This window comes from Schistocerca nitens, chromosome 2, assembly GCF_023898315.1.
Source record: "Schistocerca nitens isolate TAMUIC-IGC-003100 chromosome 2, iqSchNite1.1, whole genome shotgun sequence".
Taxonomy (NCBI): Eukaryota; Metazoa; Arthropoda; class Insecta; order Orthoptera; family Acrididae; genus Schistocerca; species Schistocerca nitens.
In genome coordinates this window covers 361,147,371-361,155,287 of record NC_064615.1, presented here as the reverse complement: position 1 = coordinate 361,155,287, position 7,917 = coordinate 361,147,371, and positions in this window count along the sequence as shown.

The window sequence follows — 7,917 nt, the reverse complement described above, 5'->3', positions numbered from 1 at the left end:
TATTTTTTTGGAACCATTGTGACACTATGAGAGCTTTGAATGATGTATTTGGTAAGGGAGCATGATTTTAAAGTACGTTTGAGGTAGATGACACTATTGAAATGAGCAGAGAATTTTTTTTAAGTTTTGACATTGTTGCAGAAAGCTACGACGTTTTTGAGATTTGACTGAGGTGTTATGATGTTATTTTTACGACGACGATTTGAATTATGCTGTTGAGATATGTTTATGATCAATAGAATGATGCTACCGTATATGAGGAATTTGATTATGCTACGTATTTATTATGATGAAATATTGAAGAAGTGTCAACGAATATGTATATGTGTAATAAGGTAAGGAATAATGAGTAGTGGTTAGGGACTCTGACTTGTGAAACAGGTTGTTGGAAACCAAGAATCGTACTTTAAGAGTTATGAAATATATGGAAATGCGTGAATGTATTACAATGCCGACGAAAATTTTTTGGATTCTGTTATATCAATAGGATTTTGTTTCTACACACTTGTAACGCAAATTCTTGACCTGTGACATACTTTTATATGAGACTGTCACTGTAGCGGAAACTGCTGTCGTAAATATTTCCGTAAGAAAGTTAAGTGACCACCTGCACGTAATGCGTCGTGGGCACCCAGATGGGCGACAGTCGCCTGGAAAGAAGTCATTAGTGAGTGCCTTTCAGTGGCACAGGTAAAAAAAAAAGAGGCCATTATCCTCGCTATTGACATTCCTTTGTAGAAAGCATCGCAAAAAACGACACGGTCGAACTTGAAAACATATGATTATACTGTGGAGCTCTTAATTTATGATATTTACTAAAATGCCTAATGAAACGATGAGAAACATTTCACGGCTATTGTCTTGCTAATTGAGAGAAATGCCATATGGCTTGCTTTATGTATTTATTTACTCATTTTGTTTAATATCTAGTTTCTAGCTGCACTGCAGCATTGGTTAAAATAAAATTTTATAGATGTACTAATATAAATATTTTCTGTCTACAGATCGAGTAAATAATAATTTTTTCAAAAAAATTCGGGAGCACAAAAAGACATTTACCTTCACAGGAACTGCATTCATAATTTTCTTTTCAAGTACTTGGTAATTTATTTTGTAGAATAAGTTGTGGTGCACCATTTTAATGACATAGATATTAAGATGTGAATAGACATTTCCCTTATCTGCATTGTTGTCTTTACTGTAATATTTTTCTGCTTGAGCTCTGTCATGTTAAGATATAATTTGTTGCATTTGCTTCTGCTGTTGCCAGGCATAGTACTACTAAATTTCACTTTACATTTCTCTGTTAAGCCAGTTTTACTACTGATTTATTTTTCTCGTTTGCTGCTCATTGCGTAATATTAGTTGTAATATTGCTGCTTGATTTGCCAATTTCCATTTTTTTTGTCATTGTTGTTTGTGTTAATTGTTTTGTGCTGCTGCATTGCCTTGTCCCTTAGTTGTGCATCTGAGCTCAGTAGATTTAAGTTAGCTTAAGAGGGGGTAGACTATATAAGAGAACGAGTGCGGTGGATTGGAAGAAACGCATTGAGAAGTCATATGAAAAAAGTACAGAAAGCAGGTATAGATAGGAGTTTTTGGAAATAATGAAGAACGAAGGGAGATCTCTGAGAAGTAAAGAAAGTTTTGTTTGCAAAACACTGCAGTAAAAGAAACCCTGTCCTTTCCTTGTGTTATCCCACTATGTGTTTGTGTTCCCTTGTGTATTTGCGTTTTTCCTGTCGTTATGTGTTTAGCTGATGTTGTTATGTTGTAGAATTTTTCTAATACTATGTTATTTACTTTATAAACATATTTAAACATTATTTGTTCTGTTTTGTTTTAATGCTCATGTGTGAAGTTGATGTTTCGAAAGTTATTCTGATCTTTTATGTATGTACTCATGTCGTAATTCCTGTAACACTGATGTACATGTTATTTCGATTCTTTTGTAAAGCCTGTACTACAAATGTTATCTGTGTTGTTATGTTCTTTAATGATGTATTTTGTACCTTTGTAATTGTATTCTTATGTTATAAAATTGTAATTGACACCAGTTCATCATATTATTAACTTGTAAGTTCCATTTCACTGTCCACGTTTCTGTTGGTCATAGTATATGGACAATATGTGAGAAGTAGGGACTGTTAGTGTTTGTACATGTGTTAATAATTCAGCAAGGGACTGGAGGACAGCATTGCTGGTTCTAAGGACAATTCCAAAAAAACTTTGTGAGTGCACAAGTGGTGGTTTATGGACTTGCTATATTGTCCACAAGACTCTTCGATGGTGATTGTGCACCTGCACAGTTGCAACAGATGGCTGCTGGCCGGCTCTACAAGGACTACAGTGGGTCTGCATCTTTGATGAACCACCAATACCATTATTTCTACAAGGACTACAGTGGGTCTACACCTTTGCTGACTCACCAGTACCATTATTTCTACAAGGACTGCAGTGGATCTGCACCTCTGGTGGCCCACTAATACCGTAATCTCTACCAGGACTACAGTGGGTCTACTCTGTGATGACCTACCTACCAATATTCTTCAAAACTTCGAATGACTCTGCTGTGGGTTTGTTCTGTTGTGACCCATTACCTGTCTGCATGTCAAGAGTCAGCATTGTCTTTCTGTTGGAAGGACAACACTACTTCTTCAATACTGCATGGAAATCCACTACTTCCTTGTGCATTGTCTTTTACTGCTCAGACTTTGAGAAAAGAAACGGCAGTTTTACTGTGATGAACAAACTGGACTGTCTTTATGGACTTGTAACGTCCCTGCTCTTGCGTACGTTAACTCTTTAAAGCCTGTACTATTATAAGTTGACGGGCTTCACCTTATAAGAAAAGCATTTTATTAAATATGATGACCGCGTGTACCTGAATGGCAGCAAAATCGGACTTATACCCAGTCAGTAACAACAATGATACGTCAAGCTAGTATAAAGTGCAACTACACGTTAATACGGACAAGAAACCTACGCAGCAGATGCTACCAATTATTAATAATACGGTCGCCAGCCTAATTAGGTATTAAGTGAGTTTTTCCCTTGTACAAGTGGATGTACGTACAAACATAACAACACGTAGTAATACTGCATTATATGGAAAATTTTAGAACCAGAAAAATCTACCGAACTAGTATCTTCCCTTTCTGTACTGATTTGGACAAGCTACAAATACACAACATTACACTACAATGATTACTACATACTGCATTTTGTCTATTGATCCAACTGAAATCGGGCATAGGTTGCCCTAGAAATAGCACTTTTGAAACACATATACAATGTCAATCTTAATAAGAAAAAAACACTGATAAATTTAGGTTTTATATTGGCTTTCACTTTGCAGATTAAATCACTTCAGTGCACTTCAACATTTAAATGAATAGAAATGCAAAGAATGAAAAAAAAGGGGGTGGGACCCTGAAACTGTTATGGTCACTGTGTTGAAACTATTAATTATTGGACACATGAAGCACTCAAGATAAAAAAAATATGGGTAACTATTCTTTTTGTCTTATTAATTCCTCATTTAACTACCATTATTTTTGTTTCTGTGTAATTAAGCTTCATTACTAAACCACTTTCAACATTATCTTCAAAATTTGTCAGGTCTATTATTTACCAAAATATTCATTAACAACAAAGTTCTTTAAGTATCTTTCTAGCATAGATAGTTCTGCACGTAATTCTTATTAACATGAATTTTAAATCTTCATTTCGGGACACTCGGATTGCACAACATGCGGAAAGGACCCTGTCCAGGTTAGTGATTAGGATCATTAATTAATAGGGCAATTCAGGTAAAAGTAAAGTTATTATTGAACAGTTAGGAACAAATTTAACACTGCTCCATACGGCTACACTTGTAAAGAATTGACCTGTGCAAGTCGATGCGGCGGTTGGCGGGCAGTGAGATGGCGAGGCGCACAGCACACATAAAATCACAGCTATGGCTCTTGCAGTATCGGCACTTGGCTTCTTCTTGGCATTGTAATCCTTTTCAATTCAGTGCCTATTGGATATAGCCATGCTGTATAGTCGTCAGAAACGGCACATCCGAGGCTCAAATGAAACCACTTTTTCCAGGATAGCCTCCTCGATCCGGAACGTGTTCCTCAGACCGGTGCCCAACTCCAACTGTCTACTGAGCCCGTTATGCCGTACCATGCCCGTGTGCATTTTCCCGCGCTCGCCTGCCATCCACCTTTTACCTCTCCCCTACAGACAGGGTATTCACCAAAGGTTTTACATTCCACATATCCTAATACATTGCCTACGTATGGACCAGGCGTACAATTACAACTTTCACATCTTACAATATTCCCAACATTATTTAAACTTCACTCCTATTATAACATTATTTGAAATTTAACATAAATATTAAAATTTACATCGAAATGTGTTTACAGTTTCTTTAATATAATAACACGAAAAGAAAAAGAAATGAAATTAAAACCTAGCTTACACTAATTTAGCGAAAATCAGAAGAAAAAAATTATATGTACAGTTGTTGTTGTTACAGACTGTGAGAAAATTTTAGCTTTTGACCAACATTGTATCAATAAGTGTGTGCATTTGATATCTTTGTTATTGTAATTATGAAAAATTTTGTCAAATCATTATTGGCCACTGCCCAAAACAATTTGTAAAATTTTTTGTGGGGAGCATGGGGGCTATGTAAGTAGGCTGTTTAGGTTTTTTTATTGGTAACGCCACCTCAGTATAAAAATCACTGGCTGTGCTGTGTGCAGTCTGTGTCTAGTTTGCATTGTTGTCTGCCATTGCAGTGTTGGGCAGCGGCAGCTGGATGTGAACAGCGCGTAGCGTTGCGCAGTTGGAGGTGAGCCGCCAGCAGTGGTGGATGTGGGGAGAGAGATGGCGGAGTTTTGTAATTTGTCATGAACTGCTATATATATTATGACTATTAAGGTAAATACATTGTTTGTTCTCTATTAAAATCTTTCATTTGCTAACTATGCCCATCAGTAGTTAGTGCCTTCAGTAGTTTGAATCTTTTATTTAGCTGGCAGTAGTGGCGCTCGCTGTATTGCAGTAGCTTGAGTAGCGAAGATTTTTGTGAGGTAAATGATTTGTGAAAGGTATAGTTTAATGTTAGTCAGGGCCATTCTTTTGTAGGGATTATTGAAAGTCAGATTGCGTTGCGCTAACAAAATATTGTGTGTCAGGATAAGCACAGTCATGTATAATTGTTCAAAAACGGGACGTTTCAGATGGAATTCGCCTTGTAAGGCATAGTACTGCGCAAGGAACGTAAGTTTCTAGTAGACACAGGTGCGCACGTGTCAGTCCTGGATCTCTTACTAAGAGACATAGGTCACTGCGTATACGTGGGGTACGTGACAATGGCTTGCAGTCATTATGGACAACGCTGTTTGACTTTAACAGAGGAGCCAACAGTTTTCGAGAGTACATGAAACTGTCGCCAAACGTTGGTGTAGGTTATTCTGCAATTTTCGCACTAGACCTCAGGATAAACATGATAAAATCGATCTTTTACAGCGTTCAATTGAAATTAGTGGAACTTCTTTTACATTAGGAACAAAAACTGTAAGTGAGTCAATGTCACATGGCACACCAGCCATGATGGTGTTACCAAATTAACCTGCGAGCACATAAACTAAAGATTTGTTCCTATGATAATGTAGCACCAGGTACAGGAAAGTGAGACTGCGTTCCTCTAGATACTGATGTACCCAAGGAGGTGTTGTGTATAGCAGAAACACTAGAAAGTAACGAAGAGTTAGATACTCCGCTTTGTTTTGTACATGGAAGTGTAGCACGCATTAGTAATATAAATAGAGGGACAGTGGTTACTGTTAGCCTAGATAATTTTGGCATGGACGAGGTCAGTCTACTACAGGGTTTGATGATTTTCATTGGACTAAGAAGAGAGTGACAGGTCATGTGATGGGTAGAGCCTCAAGCAAACAGTTAGTGCATCTGCAATACGTAACAAAGTGAATAACTTGCAAGGAAATGATCAGTAAGCGATGGAAGTATTGTTACTATAATTTTTAGATTTAATTAACATTAATGATCCTTTACCAGTGATGCACGTTACACTATATCACATTAACAAGAACAAAAACGCCCCAGTCTATAGGAAACAATACTTTGGTTCCAAGCATTTACAACTATTGATGACACAAATTACTGACCAGACACTGGCAGAGGGTGTAACCGAACATAACGAAAGCTCGCAGGCAGCAAATGACATCACCACAAAAAAGTCATCAGATGCTACTAAGAAGTATAGGTCCTGTTACTTTTACAGGTACCTGAATGCCAAAACCATCGCTGGTGCATATTCTGTTCCCAATATTAACAAGAAATTGAACATTTTGGGTCAAATCAAACGGTTTTCAACAATGGACATGAGAAGAAGGTACCACCAACTAGAAGTAGTTCCAGCAGATAGACCATAAGTTGCCTTCACAAATCCATCAGTTCACTACCAGGACTGAAGAATGTTATTTGGACTTCAAAATGCATCAGCTGCATTTCAGAGACTGATGGATGTTGTACTTTGTGGATTAAAACCCAAGAAGTATATGCTGTACTTACACTACATCAACGTGTTTTCGAGAGATATGGAATAACACATTATTTGGAAGAAGTATTTAATAGACTACAACCAGAACATAAGACACGCAGCGCAGATAATTGCCAACTGACACAAACAAAAGATAAATACCTTGGTCACATGATAAGTGCCAGAGTAAAAACTGATCCTCGTCTTACTGTGGTATTCTGCGTCTTTGCAGTACCATAAACAAGCAGACAACTTCAGTCATTTCTAGTCCTGTGCTATTATTACCAGAAATTTATTACAGATTTTACAAAAATTGCCGAACTGTTCAATCAGTTGTTGCAAAGAGGTGTGCAAGTCCAATCTACGACAGAATGTCAAACAGAATTAGAGATATTGTAGAAAATAATGGCTTCAGGTGGAGTACTGATTTCCCCAGATTTCGAAAAATAATTCATCACTTTGTGTGATGCTAGTAATAGAGCACTGCGGTGCATCCTCAGTCTAAATTTGGAAGGTAAAGAACATCCTGTGGCCCATGCATCTAGATAACTCAGCAAGGAAGAATGGAATTATTCCATTACCTAAAAGCAGATGCTAGCAGTAATTTATGGAATTATGTATTTCCATTGTTATGCACATGGCCAAAATTTGAAAGTAGCAACGAAGCATGCATTTCTAAAACGGTTGTTAGGTTTGAGGAATCATTCTAGTAGATTAGGGATATGGGCCCAGAAACTGGGTAATTTGATCATGAATTAATTTGCAAACCAAAAAAGACACCTTACAAATGCGGACACAATGAGCAGAAAATCGGAGTACTGCAACCAGTAGCTAAAAGCCTAGCTGAATGGCAGAAGGCAGAAACAAGTGAAGTAGAGGGCCACGCATTAAAACTGCAGTCTGTTTCTAATGCATTTGGCTTACTCTGCGCGTCGACAAAGTGCAGACCACACGTCGTACCAACAGCGTGCAGGGACGAAGTTTTACGAAAAGTGCATGACCACATCTTAGCACGTATTGGTGGTCGCACTACTACATTTGGAGAGTTGCCAAAATACATTGGTGGAAAACTTGGAAACTTAATATGGAAGAGTACTTTAAAACAGTAGGCCTTGCACAAAAACGGCTGATCTTAGCCATCGAGGAGTTCCATTGCAAAGATTAACAGAGGAGAGCGAACCATTCGAAACTTGTGGACTGGATGTCTTACAATTATTTAACACTAAGCCAGCAGGAAACAAGTAAAAATATTAACACTAACAGACCAGTTTTCCCGGTAGATTGAAGTGGCAGCATTCCCAAACAACAAGCTAGCACAGTAGCACCATCCTTAATAAACAAAGGGATCCTGA